General features: G+C 46.2%; 1 long non-coding RNA gene across 1 annotated transcript; it reads left to right on the forward strand.

The window, feature by feature from the left end:
• The first annotated feature begins 10507 nt into the window (after window positions 1–10507).
• On the forward strand, window positions 10508–16019 carry LOC132325796 (uncharacterized). The gene is made up of 3 exons (XR_009486025.1): window positions 10508–10698; window positions 15199–15427; window positions 15652–16019. It is a non-coding gene; the product is annotated as an uncharacterized LOC132325796 (long non-coding RNA).
• Window positions 16020–22541: the final 6522 nt, after the last annotated feature.

The raw sequence follows: 22541 nt of genomic DNA on the forward strand, positions 1-22541 counted from the left end.
CCCTGTGAAGCTCTGAGCAGGAGTTTGGACAAGAGACCTCCAGAGCTTCCAGGTATTCCACAGTGCAGACTTAAGCGAGAAGCTCTAAGGAGGCAGAGCACCATATGGTACACCCTCCTCCCCACGGAGAGAGGACTAGAACAGAACAGCTCGGGACAGGTACTGGTGGTATATACACACCTGAGGAAGGCATCAACCAGCCGCTGCAGAGATGTGTGCAATGTGAAACCTGCCCAAAGCAGAGCCCTTAACCAAACAGCTCGCTGCCCTCAGCACTTTCGGCAGCCTCCGTGGCTGCTGTTGAAATGAAGGCTGCTATCACAGCTAACTACCGGTTCACAAGCTGTCATGTGGCCAGCAGTGAGTCTGGGGACTTAAAATAGGCAAGAATATGCAAGACCTGAAAAGAAAATGGTCCTCGTGGGGCTGTCACTCTCCAACAGTTAACTCTGAAAATTATTAATTTCAGGATTCCCAGGTTTACAAGCGCCAGGCTTCATGGTTATTTTCAGTCACTGCCAAAATAAAACTCAGTTTCCACATGCATACATTTTCCTCATACTCTCCCCCCTACTGGCCTCATCAACATTTTTTATCAGGAAACTCATTATTTATACTCTTCTGGCAAGGACATTATATTTCATCAGTGTTGCCAGCAATGCCAATTTCCCTCCTTACAGTTCTATGCTAAACTGCTTTCATTTATCTCACCTTGTATTTCGCAGTAAACTAATAAAGCACAAATTCTAAGCCTTCCAGTTTCCCTCTTCTCCCTCCCACAATAGTCATTGATGTCTAACCACAGACGTCTGTGCTTCTTTTCAATAACTGCATGCAGTTGCCTATAAAATATGCACATGATAGCGCAGGGAAATTCCACACACGTTTTCTCCATCTGAAGATATACTGGTTCATATGTTACATTTATATTGGGTCTGGATCATGTCCTGCCATCATTCTGCAGGGAGAAATCCCAAGGCAGTCAACAGAGGCTTTTCAAGCAGATAAATGACAGAACTTGGCCCTACAAGCGGAATATTGTGTGATATATTTCCTTTTCTGTTTGCCAAATTGATGTTAAGAAGGGGTTATGCACTTAGACAGTCATCATAAGTTTCAGAAATAATCAGCAGACATTTTTACTGAAACCCCAGAAAACAGAGCAATTAATCAGAATATCACTGCTTTTTCTAAGAAGTTGCAGTTGCTTTTATTTTACTGGCATTGCATCACATAGCAGTTTTTCCACCATGGGAGCTTTGAGGTCACTATTAATTTATGGGGGAAAACCTCTTTTACTCTGGGTTTTCTGAAAATACACAAACAAGCACCACCACTCAGACATGACATAACTGAAGCACAGATCCAAGCCCCTCTCAGGTTCCAGTGTCCCCTGTGGTCCCTGCCAGATGTGCTGCACCCATGGAGAATGACCAGGGACGATGCAAGTGCATTGGAGAAGCCGTTCCATGAGGGTAGGTGAGCTGAAACAAAAGGCAAATAAGATTGACACTTTGATGTATGCATGCTCTGTGGAGGAGCAAAGTCAAATTAGCAGCCTGAGCTCCCCAACAGCAACGGCATTGAAGGGGAATATTAATGCAGTTACCACATCTGCATCTCATTTTCCTTCAGTGTTTCCTAGTCATACTGAGCTCACCCACTGGAGAGTGACATAACAGCATGAGATGATGGGAAAGTGTCTTGAGATGTATTATGAGGAAAAAATATGCAGAATACACAAATACAGCAGGGACAGAGGGAGGTGAGCTGACCAAACCCTGCATTTTCCATTTATGAAAGATGAGCAGAGGCATTTTTAGGACATCTCCTGTCTCACACATGCCTGAAACAGCAGCATTGCCAGGCCCACTCCTTAGCCATGCTCCTCTGTCACAGTCCAGCATTGTTTCTCTGGGCTTGCTGTGGCACAGAGAAATGTGGCACACATACACCTCCTGCCGAGGTGTTAAAGCACTAAAGGACACCATTAGCCCCTGTGGAGGGTCCCAAAGTGGGCACTGCACACACATCTGCACAGCACCCAGCGAGCGTCCCTGCACGGTCCCGCGCCAGCACAGCACTTCTCCGGCTCCTTTGGGCATCTCCTGGAAGATATCCACATAGACAAGTTCTGTGCCTTCAGGTAGGATTGAAATGGAGAGGACTGAAGCCACCTCATTCTCAATGGTTGGAGTTCAGTGCTCCTTAGATTCACGGTGATAGGTGAATTGCCTTTACTTGCTTGAGGGCATCCATGCTATCAGGCCCTAAGTCTGTGTGTGTCAAAAGTTCCCAAGTGGTGACCCAATTACCTGTCTGTAGCAGTGGGGCTGTGGTATCTGGCAGGCAGATCATGCAATACCTTAGCACTTAGGTCAAGGCACTAAGCCTTCTTGAATTGCATGAGATCTATCTGGTTTCCTAGAGAAGTCACGGACAAAAAATTAACTGCAGCACTGGAGGTAATCTGGGGAGTTTTATAGATTTCTGTTGGATTTTATCACATTCAACATTGTGTCTGCTTGAGTTGCAATTAAAAGCAAAGCTGCCACTGAGTTTGATAGGGCAGGTCCATGGAAATGTGAAAAAAGCATCAAGTCTTATTTCCTAGCCTACTTCCCCTCCCACTTAGAAGCACATGGAAAGAAATGCTGCTGGATCTGAGGGAATGACAAGCTTGTGGTCCCAGTGCAAGTGAGAGGGGTATTGTCTTTTCCGTCCCCAGGGGAGCACCATAACAGCCCACCAGAGCTACCTGTCCATGCTGGGAATGAGCCCCAACAGGAACCCCAAATCCTACTCCACGTCAGCAATTCCCCTGAGCTGTGGGAAATCTCACAGTCAGATCTAATTGGTGCTTGAGCGTGCTGGCATGGATCCACCTACATTGGGAAGCAGTGTTGCTTTCAGAAAGTGACACTTCACACCATCCTCCACTACTGGCATCCTTCATCTGGCAGCTCAGGCTCCCCCCAGAAAGGTAGACCACCAAGGACTTCAAGAGCAGATACACCCAGTGCTGATTTGCAGCCTGCCTGTGTCACCAGCCTGCAAGTGCCGCTGGTACATTTGCTCAAATTGTGGAAATTGTGGCTGCAGACCTGCCTGCCCCCAGCATTTTGCCCTCAAGAAGCAGGGGGCAGCTCTCACAGGTGGGTGGGGGCCATACTCAGAAGTGGTGCCTGGGGCTGCATCTGAATGTGAGGTCAGGTACAGTTTCCACTGCAGCAGGAGTCAAAGAAGATGCCAGTGTAAAGCTCAGTCTAAAATTTCTTTGTTGGCTTTGTTGGTAGTTAAACAAAATTGGTAGCTCTGCAGCATGCTTTGTTTTTCCCTTCATGCTTTTCTAGCTCAGTAGAGGGAGAGAGAGGTGCCACACAAAGATTATGAGTGACAGGTTGATACAATGACTAAACATCTTTGGCTTATTTTCATTGTTAGACCAACTAAGCATAGCTAGCACATAATGAATCTGAGCTGCAATTAAAGGTCTGCGGAATTTTTACTAGATGGAAGTTCAAATTCCCAAACCTAATTCCTGTTCCTAGACTTTGGTATCATTTTAGCGGTGTGACATTTCATTCTTCCCTTTTTCATCACAGATGACAGGAGCTGCACTGGAGGCAGTGATCAGATGCCTCTCCTGCCACACAGCAGCATGAACCTCAATAGCAGCAGCAGCAGCTCTGTCACATAAGGGGTCTGTAGGTTTTGATCCTGGTGGCTCCAAACAGAGACTTCATCCTGAGCCTGAAGGCTGGTCTAAGCTCTGTCTGGAGCTCAGAAAGTTGGTCTGTCAAATGACAAAGTACCCCTTAGCTCCCCTCCTGGTGATTTCTTCAAAGGTGCAAGAGTAGCTTTTTATAAGTTTTAAATCCTGATGCAAGGGATATTAGCCATTGTTTTCCTTCAGGGTCCCAGATTCACAACTATTAGCATTCAAAAATAAAATAAAGTTATGGCCAGCTGTAAAAATACTAGCTAAAGAAGTTGCAGATGTTCCTAGGGGAGCTACTGAAATATTTTGGCACTTTTGCTCTGTCATTAAAAACAAAATGCGATCGTCGGCTAGGGCTGCAGCGAGAGTTCAAATGGACAGAGAAAAACAGGAAAGCATTTCACAGTGCTCATAGAGAATGTGGGTTCAGCCCTGCAAAATGTCCACAGAAGCACTGGCAGGACTCCAGCTCCCAAACCCCACGCTTTGCCTTGCCTATGGCATTTAGGTCCTTGAGCAGCCGCGGGTGGCTGCAGAGAAGTCAGGATTGCAGCTTTGCTGCATGGAAGGTCCCGAGCCAGCCTAAAACAGGGCTTGGCACAGGATAAGGGATCACAGCAGGCAGGTATAATAGTCTGACAAATACACTGCTGTGGGTAAACTACTTCTAACAGCTAAACTTCTTCAACCTAGCTCAACTATCTCCATGAGGCACTACCCCACTTCAAGTTAGCTCCAATATTGACAATGGGGATATAGCCTGAAACTCAAAAAAACCAAATACTTTGTAAAAATACAAATAGGGGCCCCCTCAGGCACCCTAGAAATGTTTACTCCTAAGAGCACAGCCTAGGCCATTGTGTATTTTGCAGAGAATCGTAAATTGCTCTGCCTTAGGCCAGCCAGGAGGAAGCTTCATTCCAAGAGTGTATAGTTCCCGCCTCCAAATTCCTACATCTTTGTCTGCATGACTCTTTCTGGCTCATCTCTGGTTTTCCTCTTCTTTCCAGATGCTGTGGGGAAACTCTAAGGATTGCAGGATTCTGCCCTAATTCACCCTGGGGGAAAGAAACAAGATACATAGCTGAGCTGGTGAGGAAGATGCAATCAAAGCAAGTGGTATGGCCCAGAGATAAGGAGGTGGGTGAATCAGTCACTGTGTGACAAGGAAACACTGGGAAAAAAAAATGGGACTTACCCATTCATAAAAGCCTGCCTTGGAAAAGGAGGCAGAGCCAAGAAGCAGCAACTGGTCCGGTGCACACGATCACCTTACTGGGAAAGGGGGAACTCAGGCAATGCTTTGTGAAGAAGGTCCAGGTGCAATTTACACATGAACTGTGACCACAGAAATATCTGTAGGAGCTGTCTTGCACTACCACTCACTGGTATTCCCCAAGTTAACAGCTGGACTGACATTAATTAGAAATATATTTCCCCTTTTCTAATCTCTAATAGGTCATCTAATCCATGCCAACTGAATTGCAGGGTTTTGCAGAAAAACAGATTGTCAAAAGCTCTTTCGTCTGCTGGAGAGGTTTGAATAATTGGACATTTCTACTGGAAAATTAATCTCTGATCTAATAGACAGCACATAGCTGAGATTTTCCTCAGTGTTCATTTCTGCCCAGACAACTGAGAACCATGCTGTATTCTCCACAAACAAAATGTCCATCCAAGAAAAAGAGGTTACTGCACTCAGTACAGTACTCAGAATCTTGATATGCCACCAACTATGCATGACAAATGCTGGAGAGGAGCAAAACCTACAGGAAGAAAAGAGTGTGCATGCTCTGGAGAGCCAGAAGGGTCCCAGCCCACAATATTTAAACCCAGTTCCAAATTTTCTCAGCGTTTCTGCCTTTTTGGATGGGAGTTTGTGTCTGTGTGCATTTCTGTGAAGGAGACAAGGAGGAAGGGAGGGAGCCTTTTCTTTGTTCTCAAACAACATCTCAGCCTGTCTCAGGCTCACACACCAACATCTAACAAGGAAAGACAAACAACATCACAGCTCCACAATGCTTAAGCTTGATTGAATGACGACAATTCCACGTTCAAATAAAAAAGAACATCAGAGCTTTCCACAGCTGCATCAACATTATCTATTAAAAAAAGCATGACACTACATGAAGCTTTGGCTGTGCAAGCCAAGAACCTAAATCAGCCATGGTTTGGAACGAGGCCATTGCTGAATTCTCGTGTAAAACGATGCTGCCATATTGCTTACTTTCCACTGAGGTTTTCCACAAATTAACAGCTGTAGCAGACTCCCAGAAAACAGCAACTCTTTCCAAGTCTTTCTTCTCTGAAAATGTTGTTTCTTCACTTTATTCTTCCCCATATGGAAGGGGAGAGGAGGGTAAAAAAAAACTCAACAGCCCTATGAAACAAACCCAAAAAAACTCCAGACAGACTGTGAGAAAAATTAATCACAAAGATTGCCTGGAAAGAGAGCGGTTATCTGTAAAATTAAACCAGTGGTGGGCCCAATTTTTCTTTTTATTACACCAGCATGGTGGGATTGAGAATCAAACCCAGGAAAAATATTTCTGGAGCAGCCCTTCTGATTTATGGCCATCTCAGCCACTCTGACAAGATCAGAAAACTGCTGGATTCTTTCCAGTTGAGCACCACCAAAGGCCAAATCATTCCTATTTAGGGAAAAACAAAACTTCCCTCTGGTTCAGTGAGAATAGTGTTTGGCACCAAGCACAGAGAAAACCGCCTCATTTCAGCTGGCTTGCTGAAGTGCAGCTGAGATGGAAAGGTGATACCAGGCTGGTGTGGGTGGCTTCAGATCATACTCTTTCCTCCTGATTGCATCTTGGACATCACTAGGTCCCACACAGGGCGATGCAGAGGGATTCATTATAAGTGACAAAAAAACCTCTTAAAGCAAAAGTTATTTGATTTCTAGCATGCACAGATGGCTGTTGACTCACTTGTGAGAAGAGTGATGGAACTAACAGTCTGGCAGAAGCATTGGGCCTCGCAGCATTAGAAAATATGGATTCACAGAGCTGGTCGACTTCTGAAGATCTGTGAGCTATGGTGTAGTAAAAGGCAATCCTTGTGCCTAGAGAAGGGGCTTTCCAGCTGGTGGAGTCCTGGGTTTTGCCTCCTGGTGCCTACCAGCATGATGCAAAGATGCCATGGGTTCTTGGGTGTGCCCACTGACAGCAACACAGGATGCTTTGCATGAACAGTAATATAAGGTCATCCAGGGCACCTGGTGCTGTGCCCTTCCGAACCTCCTGACCCCAGGGTCACCTCTGTGCAGCTATGCTACAGACAGACACTTCAAACCCTCTGCCAAAGTCCTTTTTGGGGAGAGCTGGGAGGGTGATAGCACCGTGAGCTATCATGGAGAGAAGCTTAGAATCTTGGAAAACCAACTGAGATGAGCCAGGACCTCTGGTTGGTGCTGTTACTGACTCCTAGGTGGCTTACCCTGTGTGTCAGAGGCAGTAGCAGCCCCAAGCCCAAGGGCCATCACGGGGCTGTGCTGGCTCCTCTTCCCCATGTGCTGCTGGCATGCTCTGCAGGTCGCAGAGCCGCTCATCGCAGGCAGGAAACAGCTACCGCAAAGCCAAACTTCCTAATTCCAGCCAGCGCAGGATGTGATGGCTTGGGGTCAAATGGCAAACTGCACCACATGGCGACTCTCTCAAGTGCACAGCTATCTGGGAGGGACCTCATCTTGCTGCCAGTCCCCTGCCCTGAGAAGTCTTTCTTGTCCCTGTTTTGCTCAGCTTGGCATCTGAAGGCTTGCATATTATACTGCTGATGCAGACCAAGTACAAAAGGAGCTATCAACAGCCGGCTCTCTATTCAGGGAAATCTCTCTCCAGATAAATTTTTTCCAAAGTATGAAATTAATCAGCCTGCTGGAGCACAGGGTGCTGTTTCAGCTTCAAGTTCAGAAGCCTCTGCAGTCCAGGTTGCTACTGACACAGTTCCTCAGATTTTCATGTCCATCTCACACCTCTGCGATCCCACTGTATTAGCCAGGTCTCGTGTGATCAGTGCTCACTTCACACAACAAGCTCAAAAAATAAACATACCTAGCTTATCTTTCAAGTATAGCCACTGCCTATGAGTTCCCAAAAACACCCCAAAACCGAAAACCGACACAAACCTACAAGTAATGCTGGAGAACAAAGGACCTGATAATTTCTCCTGACCCAAATTTAAAAAAACATTAAAATATCCATTTACTAGTGAGGGATTCTGTCCTCAGTGCACTCCCAAGCCTCAGAGATGTTCTGTCATATTGTTCACTAATTGTTTTCAGTGTTTGATGTGAGTATTTTTGGCAGTCAGTTTGTCATGAATTGACACTTATTTTGTCAACCTATCTTCAGCAAAACTGCACACCCTCCCTCCTCGTAGACCTGTCAGAAACATAAAGATTACTCATTGCATATTTCTAAGAAGCTCCTGAAGCCAGCACTTGGAGTTTGCATAACAACCATTGTCGACAATCCACCTACAGCAGCTTAAAAATACAGATTTGAATGGGTGAAGAGAGGCTGGGAGTTCTCAGAAGGACAAGTCAGATTCAGAATTTTATTAATAGAACTGGAGGTGTTCTCATGAAGGCAAAAAAAACCCCCAAAACCCACTCTCTTGTTATCTTAGCTGTCATCACCAGTCACCTTTTCAAAAACAGGCAGGCGAGATGCAGAGTATTCCTGTAGATGAGCAAACAGAAAGCTGCTGCAGAAAAACATTGAGAGCAAGATGGAGAGCAGCAAGCACCACGGATCCTCTCCCAGGTCCTCCCTGGGAGGTGCTGGGTGTCCTCTGGCCTTGCTGAAGGGACTTAATTTATTTTCTTTTTTAGTCTGGTGCCACACATGGAGGGTTAAATGCCAAACAAAGGGAACCCACCAGAAAAACACTCACAAAGCTGTTTGTGGCAAAGGCTCCAGCGCTCTCTCCAGCAAAATAAAGCAATTCTATTTACTGGAGTGCATGGTAGGCACTCACCAAAACAGCAGATGAATTGATGCAGATCAGCAGTGGCTGTTGGTGAGGGCAGGGCACAGGACAAGGAGGACATGGGTGGCTGGCTGTGTTTCTGCTACAGCAGCACCCCGGCCAGCCCTGCCTCCAGAGCTCAGCAAGGTGCAGTGTGGAAACCTGGCCACCTCCTAACCCGGGGCTTGCTCCTGGTTAGGAGGCACAGCAGAGAAGGCTATGGCACAGCAGAGAAGGTGCTGCCATGCCTGAAGGGTTTCCCATGCGCTTGTGCCACCTTCTCTCAGGTCTTGGAGGAAAGGAGGGACATTGGGGGTGGCCACAAGAGTGAGAGGCATGGGCAGGAGAGCCCAGGGAACAACAGCGACATCAGAGGCATCATCCAGCCGTGTTAAAAACCTCCACTCCAAAAAAAGTCAACACTCACAGTCTTTTCCAAGCCAAATCCCCAGCCTGTTAGGTTCACCATTAACAATAATCCCTGCAACTTTCTCAGCCTTGCTGTTTACACAAGCTAGGGCTTTCATACATAAAACTCTTAAATGAAAACATTAAAGAGCAGCTGGCGCCTCTTGGAAAACTCATAAAAAGTCTGTTTCCAAACAGTGTCGCTTCTATACCATAAATTTCTATATTTCTCACTCCCCTCATTCCTTATTTCTAAAGACATTTGCATGAAAACAGGAACTTTGTTTATTAAAGAGTTCTTCTGCTCCTGCTGTTAATTTTCCACCTGAAGCCAGAATCCCCCGGGTATGACATCATTAGCACAGCTCTGGAAATGATCATGAAGTCACAAACAGAGGGTTAGGGCTCCGCTCGGAGAATAAACAGTGAGAAGACAGAGCCTCTGTCACTGCCAAACCCCAGATCCTTATCCAGTTTTTCCTGGAGCAACATCCCATTGACTTCAGTGGGATATTGACCAAAATAAGGCTGTCAGCAATTCCTGTTTTAACCATTCCTCCCTTCCTGTTCCTGCCTCCAGGGCATGAGGGATTTGCCCTGTACAGCAGGTCTGGGTCAGGAGAAGTCCTGCCCTGGCATGATGCTGGTCCTCCCAGTACCACATCCTCACATTGCTCCCTGCAGGCAGGGGCAGTCCGAGGGGGGCACCACCTCATCCCTATATCAGTTTCTGTGAGCGTTCCCCTTTCCAGCTGTGCACCATGACACGTCCTGCTTGTATGAAGCCCATCATGTGGGGATCTCATGCAGTCCAGGAGAGCAGCTGCTGGGATGCTGGAGACCAGAAGGGAGCCCTGCTGCAGCTGCACATGGGGCTGGCTGTGGGGGAGAGGGGCTGCCCCATGCACAGCCATGGACAGGAACAGCTGTCTAACAGCGCTGGAGTCTGGGGATGACTAAGGGCAACTGCAGATCAAGAATAAATACCTTTACAGGGAGACCTATAGGAGGGGGAGACATGGCTCGTGTGCAGAGGCAGAAAAAAGAAACACAGGAGCTAATATGTCTCCTTGTGTGAGGATGGGAAGACAAAGTAAGGATGTCTTTTATTAGAACAGATCCAGCAATACTAATCAAATCTACATTTTTACCTCCTGCTCCATGAAAAGCACAAGAAAATGACTGTGAGCTTAGAGAGCTTCATTAAATCTCTTTTCCCATACAAAATCTCTGACACAGTTGAAGCCCTTCCCTCCCATCACCAGGCAAGCACAGCTAGTATGTAATTGCTCAGGCCAAACACTGCTCATTTTTAATCTGACACCTATGCATGCAAGTGGCGCATTTGTCACGTGACGGCTCTCTGCGTGAAGTGTGACGTAGCCGTGATGGGTCTCTGCATGAGTGCCACAGTGCTGGGCTGCTGCAGCAGCAAATAGAATCTGGCTGCACACAACCAGCACTCTCCATCCAGCAGCCTGTGGTGAGCAGGCTGCTTGTCTCCCTGCCTCCCCACCCTGGGCCACGTCAGCAGCTAGTCCGACTGCTCAATACCGCTGTTATGGAGGAGACACCTGAGCACAGAGGTCTGAAAATCTACATACCTGTGAGAATGGGATGTGGCTGAGTGGGACAGACACAGTCTGGTTTGAAACAAGGTTATTAATATTGCATGGGGAAGGTGGAGGCAGAATATCAGATTGATCAGATACAGTTCTTAAAGGATTTCTTCAGTTTATCCTTGTACTCTAAGCTTTAAAACTCTTGCATACATATTACTACATCTTTATTCGGTGCTGGTGCTGGGTCCTGAACAGTGTTTCAGAAATATTGACTATTTGTTGAATATGAGCAGGTAATATTTAGTATAGCAGAGGGGAAAGGAAAAAAAAAAAAAACATATTTACTCTTGCAAATAAAGCCTACGTTTTTCCCTCAGTGAAATCACTGTGATTTGATTGATCACCACAAAACTGCTGCATGGTGGCAGTGCTCTCTTTTCATGACCTGATTTGGGCTTAGCTGCTGGGAGATGTCTGGGGGAGAGCGAGCCAACCAGTGCTCCAGATGCATGGCACTGCTGACCACCACGTGCCTCTGTTCCCTCGGCTCTGCCACCAGGTCCCGCTCCCCCCAGCTGCTTCCAGAACATAGGCACCACAGCCTCCCATTTCCTTCAGTTTGGGCCATTGTTATAGCAAGTCCAAGTGTTTTCCTTGGCATGGGCCAGCAGTCCCTAGCACTGTACTTCCTCCACACAGAATAAGTGTTATTTAACAGCTCTGATTATTTTGGAGAGTTGTTCAGCCTCTTTTTTTGAAAAAAAAAGGAGAATACATTGAAACTGATTGTATTGGCTGCTTGTGCCTATTTTTTCTGGATGGCCCTCACTCTCTTTGTATAAAATGTGGGATTCAGACCCAGGCAACTTTTCAAGAAGGCACACTGCCACTGTCATGTGTGCCTTGTTTAAAGGAGTTGTCACCTCTGTCAAGATAAGCATGCAAAAAAGGGAAACACAGGCACACTGGGAAGAGGTGTCCAGTCTCTGCTCCTGGTCACCCCAGCACGCACCCAACTGAGTCAATAGGAATTTGTTCCAAAGCAAGTAGCAACAGGAAGAGCTGATAAAGCTCCTCTGGGTGCTGTTATTTGTCCCCTTAGCACACCTCCTGATAGCATAACTCTAACCTGTCAAAGAAGGGTTGCCCTCATTTCTTGATGTGGATACAGGCAGACAAAGAGTAAATATTTCAGTGCAACTGAAAGTGTCTCTGACTCATCATATCATCATCATTTTTCTGGAAGCCACTGGCTTCATTCTCTTTCCCCAGCCCTTCCCTTAGGACAGTTTACTCCAGGACTTCTGCATTTTCTCAGAAACTCCCCAATGTTCTCTTTGAGAGTCAGCATTGTTAATTTTAAAGAGCAATCAGGAGACGAGCCCTCCCTTGCTCTGCCTTCCAGCCCTTGTTTTACCATTTCCTTACTTTCAAGTCCCAGTGTAATAAATGTTCAAGGTCTTCCTCCCACCTGCTTCTCCAAGGCAGTTTTAAATTAGCCATGATTTCCTTCTCTCCTCAACTTCTCATTTTTTCCAAAGTCTGTACTATCAAATCCTAACGCCCTCCTTTCCTCTTTGTTATTTGAGGCAGCCCTGCTTCGTGCTGCTCATTCATGAGGACACTTCCACCCACTCCACCGAGCCAATATTCCCCACCTCTGCTCTGCATTAATGCTTTCATCCCCACATTAGTCTAGCTCTCACTTCCAGCAGCTGCTTTTTATTTCAGAGAGGGGGGTGTGGGTGGTTTCTTGTTCTTGTTGTTGTTGTTCGTTGTTTGTGGCGTTTTGCTTTGTTGGGTTTTTTTTGTTTGCATGTGTGTGTGTGTGTGTGTGTGTGTGTGTCTGTTTTATGGGTAGCCCTTCACACTCTGCAGGGCTGCAGAGTCTTTCTGAAGGAGGGCAGATCATGGCAACAGAAGTGAAGGTTGCTTGCTGGAAAGATCATTTGTTCTCTTGAGTATGAAAAAAACCCTATTGCTGCTAACTTCAAGTGGGCCCACCCTCTGCTCCAGGCATCTTTGCAGCCATGAAAATTACAATGTCACTGGTATTAACAGCATGAAATGGCAACAGCTCACTCCACTACAACTCCCTGCTCCTGCAAGGATAACAACTGAAACTTCAAATTAAATTGAGAAGTTGCCCCTCCAGCCAATGCCTCCAGCAATCTTCCCCAGAGGAAAGTGGGGCCACAGGGCTTGAGTGGAGAGGTAGTGAACCTCCAGGTGCTGGAGTCCATGGGGGAGTTAGTCCCAGACTAGCATTATTTTTTTTTACACTGAGGATGGTGAAACACTGCAATGTGTTGCCCAGAGTAGTTGTGGATGCCCCATCCCTGGAAACATTCAAGGTCAGGTTGGACTGGACTCTGGACAACCTGATCTAGTTGAAGATACCCCTGCTCACTGCAGAGGGTTGAACTAGATGACCTTTGAATGTCCTTTCCAACCCAAACTATTCCATGATTCGATGAAATCTGGCCAGCCTCCCCATGGGCAGAGCAGGCTTGGCCCCAGTGCACAAGGAGAGTGACCCACGGAGAGCTGGCACAGGCCAAACAAACTCCCGTAAGCTGAGTGGGAGGGCTGGTCAGCCAGGCCATGGGCACACCCCACCACAGCTCTGCTGGTGTGACATGGCCAAAGCTGCCTCCAGAAAGCAGCCTGGGCTGGAACTGGGCTGGGGCTTTTCTCCTCCTGGCCTGGAGGTGGTTGCATCTGTTTGACAATGTCATCTCACCCCAGCCTTTTGGCTTCCCTCCCACTCCCCTGAACTGCTCTGCACCACCACCACCACCACGGAGGCACACAGATGCCTCCCACCTCCTGCTCCCTCTCACTTCTCTGGGCTTTCATTCTCCAGACTCTTCTCAAGTTCTCACTTTATTTCTTCTGTTCCCACACAAGGATCCAGGAGCCATAAATGGATCAAGCTGTGGCAAGACCTAAAACTGTCCAATCTTTAAAAAGCCAGAAATACCCTGCAATCTGTGAGAACTAGCCAGTCCAGCCACAGCAGTGACATATCCAGGCCTGGGATAAAATGGTTAAACTGGCCTGGCTTCTAAAATCCCATAATACTTGTGTGCACAGAGATGTTACACTGCAATTTCCTCTAAATTGATACTCCATTCATCTGTCCATAGCTTTGGCATCTTGCTGCCCCTGCACTCCTAAATCACCCTTCTTAGACTCTCCTTATTTAATTTTCCAGCTCTTCAAGCAAACCCTTCCACTAACGGTCCCTGCATACCTCTGCATCCTCACCTTTGAAAATGCTGCCGCTGTCTCACTTTCCATGCAAACATGTTAAGGCATGGAGCTGAAATGTCATGCCAGAAAAAGCAACCCAGGTTGTTTTGGTACATGCAGTGGTCAGCATGCCCTGCTGGAGAGCCTACCAACATGTAACTAATATCCTGAGTTTTGGAGCCAGACGAGTCCTATTCATTCTCTTGCCCAAACCACAGAGACAAGAACATCCAGCCTCTCCAGCATCTCACAAATTCTGGGATCGACGTGGACGTACAGAGAGGCAAAAGCTGAAAAGCCACCAGGCTGCCCAGCAGTGCTGGCATTATGATCTGGGACCTTCTCACGCTTGTAGAAGCAGCCATGCCCCTTACTGGAATGGGGAGGCTGTGACATTTGACTGAAAGTATTTTAACTAGATGCAGTAGTTGAGACCTCCCTCTTGAACATACAGATGAGTTTGACCCACTTCTGCTGAGATAAAGAAATCAGAGGAAAGCCTGAGGAAAACGGAATCTGAACAGAGTAAAAAGAGACATTTACATACAAGGAACAGCTGTAGCACCACGCACCCATTTTTTTTTTTTTTTTCTGCTAGCCTGCCACACCATTTTGAAAAATCCTTCTCCTGCAGGCTTTAGTCCTGTGGTCAGGGGAGCAAAGGCACGCAGCACTGCATGTTAAGTATCCCCTAATGCCCCAGTGGTAACAGTACATTTCAAACCTAGGGGGTGAAAGCCCCTCCCAGACACCAAGGCAACCCCTGCTTTGCTGTGCTTCTTCACGGGCACCAGAATCAGCACAGAAACCCATCTGCCTAGGGCTGGCATCTTTGATTTATTGATTTATTTTGAATCTGTTGTTCCTCTTGCAGATCTAACTCCCCCCTCCAAGGGCACAAGACCTTTGCACTTTTCTGATGATTTCATCCTTTGTACTCCGCTCCCACAAGCTATAGGTCAGGGATTGGATGACGGACTTGACCCAAACTGGCTGACAAAGGCTTCTCATCTGCTTGGCATGGCATTCAGAGAAATCGATTCACTGAGGTGTCAGTGCTGCATTGCATTCAGCAGCAGTTTCTAGGCATGCCATGAAAGGCACCGGCACATCAGTGGGCTTATTGACCCATTCAGTAGAAACTCCAGGGCTGAGCATCCTTCTCAGTTCCCCATGGTCTGAGGGCAAACCTTCCTCCAACCATGTGTGTTATACTGAGTACAAAGAATAAAAGTTTCAAAAGAGTTGCCTTCCCAACACTTTTCACAGGTACTCCTGAAATTCCTTCTGAATGAGAGGAATGCCATGTCTTCTAAATATCAATGGATATTTCATCATTTCTGCTGTGCAAGTTAGTGTTCAAGGAGATACTGACCAGCGTGGAGACAGGAGCAATAGAAATGTACCACTGATATTCCTAAAAGACAAAGCACAAGGGAAAAGCATCTTCAGATGAAGTCACCTTTCCCTCCAGGTCGTGTCATCTTCAGGCACACAGGTCAGACATGAACTTTCTTTCTAATCTTGCTCCATCTTGTCACTGAACCACATTTTATCCCTCCACAAAGTCCATCCACATAATCTTCTCTCATTACCAATACTTCCCTGAGCATCTGTGCTCTCTATTTCCTTTCTCAACTCCTTATGAACTCATTTAGCACTTTTGCTGGTTTGCCTTGTTAATAGTTGTCAATTCCTCTATTCTCTCTCACTTTTTTCCAGGCAGAAGGAGGGAACATGCCTTCCCAGAATGAGCAGCACTGTCCAGGAGTGCCTCATCAGTGGGCAAGTGTCAATATCCTGCTGGTGTCCTTACCCCTGTGCCCTCAAACACCACCCACTGGGCAATGTGGCACTTCTTTATAAGACCTCCTCACAGTAGAAACCAGGTGCCACAACAGTAACATAAATTTTCTCAATTCTAAAAATTTGCAAAGGATTATGCTCCAGATTTGGGGTTTTTTTTTCATTAGCTGCCTGGTGTAGTAAAATTAAAGACCCACTTATGATAGATGACAGTAGATCAACAGTGTTCAAATGGAAGTCTACAGATGTTTTTGCCAATGGTGTCTGAATAAAACAGGGACTCCAACAAGGCTATAGCTTGGCTAAGGATCAACCAAAGATATCAGAACTTCTTGAGTGCTTTTAATGTTTTAAGGTACATTCATCACTAACTGAAGACAGAGTTAGTTCATTTCTTGAGATATATTTGAAGTAATTTGCAAAAGCGAGCATGAAAACTGAAAGCACCATGGAAATGTGCTCTGAATGGTTACACTGCGCTGACTGTGGAAGGAATTCAGCACAGATGAGGGAATATATATATTATGTGTATATATATATATATATATATATATGTATGCACACACACTTAAAATTCAGTTTGGAGCTTGCTGGCTGGTTCCAGCTCAGTTGTGGTACCCCAAAATGCCCCATTCTGCAGCCTTCTGAAATGACAGGCTGTCTGTTGAAAATCACTTTGAACTTTCGTATTTCTGGTCCAGAGTCTCCCTCTAGAATTCTCCCATGTATTAACTGCTTTTGCATATGATAACTGTTTTCAAAGCAGAGTCACACATTCAGCACATCTTCACATCGTGGTTTCACTATGCAAAGTGTCTATGCTCCTCTCTTCTAGGTACTGTGTTTGATGCATTCCCCTGCCTTTTTACCTCATGGGGGGCCCTGTCAGGGCTTGCCTCCCAGCTCCAAGAGCATAACTGAACATCAGCCCACCCAACAAAACCGGCTGCTTGCATGGAGGAATGCCTCCCAGTTTGAGATGGAGCCTTGTCAGGTTACTGGATAAAAAAAGCCCTACATTCATTTCTCTCACTCACAGGCTCGCTGCTTAGTCAGCTGTTACACCGCCGCATAAAACCTTTGCTAAAAGAGCTGTGGTAGAAAATAGCTGATCAGTAAGTCTGAAGTGTCAGAGCTGTCTGGGTAGGTGGAGGCACTAACAGGAAGGCAGGAAACCCAGTCTGTAAGCTTAGGGCTGGGAGAGAGGAAACCATTTCCATTCAGTACAGAGATTGTAGGGCAAGACTGATGGGAGGGCTCAGGCTCAGCCAAAAAGCCATTTTTTTTCTCCTCTGTTTTAATAATTCCTGGTTGCTGGAACTCAGCACCCCAGGGAGGAAGCGTGGGCCAGCCTACACCTAATGCTGCTCCTTGCTCCTACCCTTGCAGCCGCGGGGAGGGGAGGCAGAGGATCTATAAATGTATTTCACACAAGTGTGTGTGAAATAACCCACATAAATCACCCTGCGAGACTTTTTTTAAATGCCTGCTACCTGTAATACCAGCCACAATTAGCACACCAACTTATTTACATGTCATAAATCTGTGGCTCACAAAGACCTGCTGTACAGACTTTTCACCACAAACCTGTGAGCTTTGGTAAATTCATCAAATCAGACTCACCCCTTTCTTATAAAGGGTTTCAAGCAGCTCACAGCAGCATAAAGGTAAATCACACAAGGGCTGCCTTGTCCTCCCAGACTCTGATCACAGCTCTAGCATTCACCCCTTTGCAATTCCAAATCCTGATTAGATCTGGGAATAGATCCTGCACATGGATCCAAATGTGGGGAAAACAATGCACCAAAGATCTGGAGTTCACTAAACCCTTCAGAGCCCCCACTGACATCTCCGAGCCTGGCAGCTGTTCCAAGGCAGCTTTCAGTTTTAATCACAAATTATTCTCCTGACAGCCCACAGTAAAATTAAAGCAAGCATCACAAGACAAAGAGGCTCGACTTTGGTTTACAAATTTCATGCAGGACCCTTTGAGGGTTCTAGCTCGATTCCATGAAGAGCAAACCAGCCCCCCAGATGCAGCAGCTGGGCCCTGAGTGCCCCGAGGCAGCGGCACTGATGGGTCCTCGCACCCCGTGGTTTCTGACAGAGGGTCCTGCACGTGTCAGAACCTCTGGCCAGCCCCACTGGTGGGTTACACTTTGCTGTGCCCAAGTACACACTGCCACAGATGTCACTGCACGAGGTTCACTCCTTCTCCTCCTCACTGACCAAGCCCAGGAGGGAAATACATCTCTTACAAGCAGCCGGAACCAGAATCTCTCATACCAGGTGTGCATTGTGTGAGGGAAACCAAAAGCAAGTTATGTTTGAGCCTGCAGTGCCCACACAGCTTGACCAAGCCATAAAAAGGCAGCTGTGTCAGTACAGAAACACCCAGAAGTGTCCATTTTCTCCTGTGTGTGCAGGCATGTGCTTGCAGCGTGGTCTGAGCACTGCCTGGCACATTGAACCCTCACTGCAAATTACGGATGAGGGATTATTTTTCAGTTTCCCAATTGCAAACTAAGGATTTACCCATCCCTCCCACAGAGGTCTTGTGAGGATAAACGAAGTTATTTGAACATTTTGAAGGCTGGAAGTGCTAAGAGCCAGACGGGAGGGAGTGGTCCAGAGAAGCAAGGAAGCAGAGCGTACATTCAGTGGAGGAGGTGTTCCAGCTAACGCACAGAGAGCTCCCTTGCTCCCTGAAAAGCCACTCCAGACAATGCCTAACAGAGTGCACATATTGCAGAGCCTCATGTATTCCTCTTTCCTGGAAAAGCACAGAGCAGCTGTGGTTTCAGCTCTGCCTGGGCTCTGACCGCTCGGAGCACCGCACCACCTCCAACGCGTGCCCGTTAACAGAATTAGGTCCCACTTTGCTCATTCCTTTTCCTGCTCCATTCTTGGTGGCTTCCAAGGGCAGATGTTTCCACATCTCTCTTCCCCAAAATAAGGCAAAATTGTTCCTTGTCCTTCATGGGACTTACTGTACATAACAATTTATCATCTTTAGTCAATGGGGCACCCAACCCAAGTGGCACCATCATACCAGCAGGCAAAACCCCCTACAAAATGCAGCAATTCATTTATCTCGCCAGCACCACACTGCCAATGGGGCTGGTAGGAAGAAAATGATCCGTGGGCTCTCACAGCACCTACCAAACCCAACGGCCACATTTGTATGTGGAGATACAAATACAGAGTACCCCAGAGCTCAGCATGGCAGGCCAGTGGCTGGGAGCAGCAGAAGGGATGGATTTTCACACCCCCGTTCACTGCTAGCTGAATGATCCCCTGTCACACATGGCCACGATCTCCACACGAGCAAGAGAAGGGAAAAATCTATGTGCTGCAGCCAGAAAATGCTCTGCAGTTGAAATCATGCTACCTTCTAGCTAAGGAAGGTGCTAATAACAAGAAGGACTGAATAGAAGAAGCAACAATGGAGTGTTCTGGACACTCCAGTAAGATTTCCATCTCTTCCCTAAGCACAGCAGGGCAGAAAGGCTGCAGAGTGGACCACCAGTATATTGGCATTTTTCCCACTAAATGAAGCTTCCACTTGCATAAAACTATCCAGTGCTAATACAATTGCACTTTCATTAAAATCACATCACTTCAGTTCTTTATATTTTTATTGTGGCATATAAATTACACTGTCCAAACAAAAAACAAACAAACAAACAAACAAAAAAGAAAAGCCATTACAAAATGAAATTCTGAAATTAAGTGCTTCATTCTAACCAGAGAAAAAAAGAAACATTTTGAACAAAATAATTTGGCCCATATATTTTTCTAAACAAAACTGTATCACAACAAATGCAATCCTACAAAGACCATTTGTATTAATAAAATGGTATTTTTGCAATAAAAAATAATTGCTGGCAAAGTGTTCAGCTGGGTTTATTAGTGTCATTAAGAATCCTCCCACATTCTCTTATTTTTCAGCAGCTAGCAAAGAGGTACATTCAGAATTTCATTATTTCAGAATGAGGCAATAGATAAAATAAAAAATAAAGAGCAATTTGTACTCCTATAATGGCTTCCTCTCCAAAGCTTCACAGCAGTTTACAAAAAAATCTGTGATTTAACCTCCTCTCTTGCAATGTAGCTATTCCTCCTTTTTATGGCTGAGAAAAATATCTCTTGAGAGAGCCTCTGTTCATTTCAAACATCTGTATTCAGAGTGCCAAGAGCATGATTTACCACAGTTTATTGTGCTCCAAATCAGTGTCCAGGATAGGTACTCAGTATTTCTAGCAAAAAAGACCACAGGCATCTCGCATCAGCTATCCCAGGCTCCTGGAATCTGCCACGGAGCTGGAGTGAATTTGGGACAGCAGGAAACTCAACCTCTGCTCCTTAGCTCTGGGCTTCTTCTCAATTTCCATGCTCCAGGGCACAAGAGGCAAAGCCTTTCACCTTGTTCTAGCCTTCTCCAAAAACACACGGGATATTTCAAATGTTTTGTTAGGCAGGAATAAGCTCTCTGCAGAAACACTGACTGACTCAATTCTCTTTTGTCCGTTTTACAGCCTCTGCATTCCTGTTGGGCGACACTTAAAGACGCGAAAGAATTCCCAGTATTTAAAAAACTTCTTGTTTTTAATGTTTTCTGGTGCCAAGACTGACAGACGTCTGTGCACGTATGGAAAAGGCAGGAAAGCAGGGCTGTTTCTGGGGAAGAAATGCTTCTTTCATTTCCTTCCTTCTTCAACATTGGTTGATATTAATTTTAAACCTGGCTGGCACTCCACAGTAAGGAGAGTGAAAGATCTTGTTATTTCAACCAAAAAAGTATCAAAGAGGTGTAGCTGCAATTTTAAAGCAAGCCTGCCAAGCCATAAAGTTCCCAAAAGGACGATGGCTTTCCTGGCAGCACGGGGTTTGCCGCATCAGATGCAGCAGACCACCAGATCACAAAGCCTTACTGCTTCTTTCTAGCCATGACCCATATTTCATCCTGTGCTTCAGAAGAAGATGAAAGGCCTTCATAATGCATCCTAAACATTACCATATGGAAAAATCTTGCAGCATTTAAAAAGGATAAGCAAGTAGGGTCCTACAGAAATACTAGGACATTATAGCATTCATTTCTAAAATCCTAGTGGGACAATTATAATGCCTCTAATTTTCTGTGGAGGGGAAGTATATTCCTGATATATTCTGTAGGCAATGGTGATGAGAGATTTTCATCACAATAAGCACCGGACAGAATGCAAAAATATCCAGATGACCAAACCTGTGAAAAATCTAATTTCTGAACTACAATTTTTAATGCAGGTAGGCCAGGATTCAATCTCTCCCTTAAAAATTGTATAATGACAGTAACTATAAAGACTCGGAACCAGAACAAGGACCAATGAGGCTATTAGTAATAAAATGTGGCTCTGCATGAGGAAAACAGTCAAGGAATAAAAAACCCGTCATTTTAGAATATGTTATGTACTCTGTAAAATCCCCACTGCATTTGTACAATGCAGTAGCAATGAAGGAGCAATTCCCTGTCTCGGAAAAGAGGCTGCAATCCACCCTGTGTTATCAGATGTTGCCTAGGAGGTCAGGAATGCTCCAAATGTCGCTGCTTCTCCCTGGCTCTCCTTGCCCTTGGGGCACAAGCACCAGCCGCGCGTCGGGAGCCGCTCTCTGCCGGGCAGCCGCGGGGCAGGGACTGCCCGAGCATCCCTTGCTCCGGGAAGGACGAGGAAAGTCCGTGTCTATGCCAGGCCGCGCAGGAAGAGCAAGAGGAATAAAAACAGGACCTGTCTTGGAGGAGTGTGCATGGCGTTATCTGCAGCATCATAGCTTTCCCTGGAGAAATGGTCTGCGTGGGAATGGGGGACATGCAGCTGGCACAGGGCCCCTCTTCTAGGCTTCAGTGCCATGAATCCTGCCTCACTGAGCACCTCTGAGAGCCAGCAACCTTCCAGTCTCCCTCCTTCCCATGTACCTCCAGCTGCCACAGGTCTGCAGATGCACAGCTGCTTTTTGAACAAATACGTTTCCTTTCCTTGTACAATTTTTTCTTGGGCAACTCTGGAGAGCAAGCTGCACATTTTGGTCCTTGGCTGCACAGCTTCAATGCCCAAATCTTCCCCTCCTCAGGCAGTAAATGCAGCTATTGTTTTGCCAGTTGGTCGTGTTACTCTTTTTTTCGCTCGTGTTGCTGCCAAGGTAATGCACAATGTTACAGGCTTTAGAAACCAGCCCGGGTTGTGTAATGCTACCCTGCCACCACCAAACAGTTTAGGACTGTGTCAGCCCAGAGAAAAAACAAGCCTAGAAGCTAGAGGAGAGAAGATTAAAGCAAAGCAGCAGCATGGTTTTTAATTGTGCCTTAGAATTTCTAATCTAGTTAATGGTCCTTCCAGCCCATCCTGTGTAAAGACACGAGCATGTGGCATGTACTGAAGGAGGATCAACACTGACACACTGACAGATGCGCTTATTGGCACAAGAGACTAGATTAGGTTTTGGACTGGATTTTTTAACTTGTTAGCTAGCCAGCAGCAGCTTGCTTTTTTGGAGGGGAAGGGAGGGATCAAACAATTGCTGCAGAGGGATATTAGTTCCCTGGCACTTCATCTTCTTCCATTACAGATTCTCTGCTTGAACATGAGACAATGCTGCCATTCCTTCCCCCTGACTCACTGGCAATTCTTTATCCATCTCTGGTTTGCTGCTTTGGAGATTTTTTTGGCTGGAATTTGATCACCCCCACCTGCCCTTTTATTCTCTCTCCATATTTTTCAACATTTCTGTCTCCTTCATCACATCCCAAAGCTCTGTGAAAGTCTGTAAGT

Source organism: Haemorhous mexicanus, chromosome 3, assembly GCF_027477595.1.
Source record: "Haemorhous mexicanus isolate bHaeMex1 chromosome 3, bHaeMex1.pri, whole genome shotgun sequence".
Lineage (NCBI taxonomy): Eukaryota > Metazoa > Chordata > Aves > Passeriformes > Fringillidae > Haemorhous > Haemorhous mexicanus.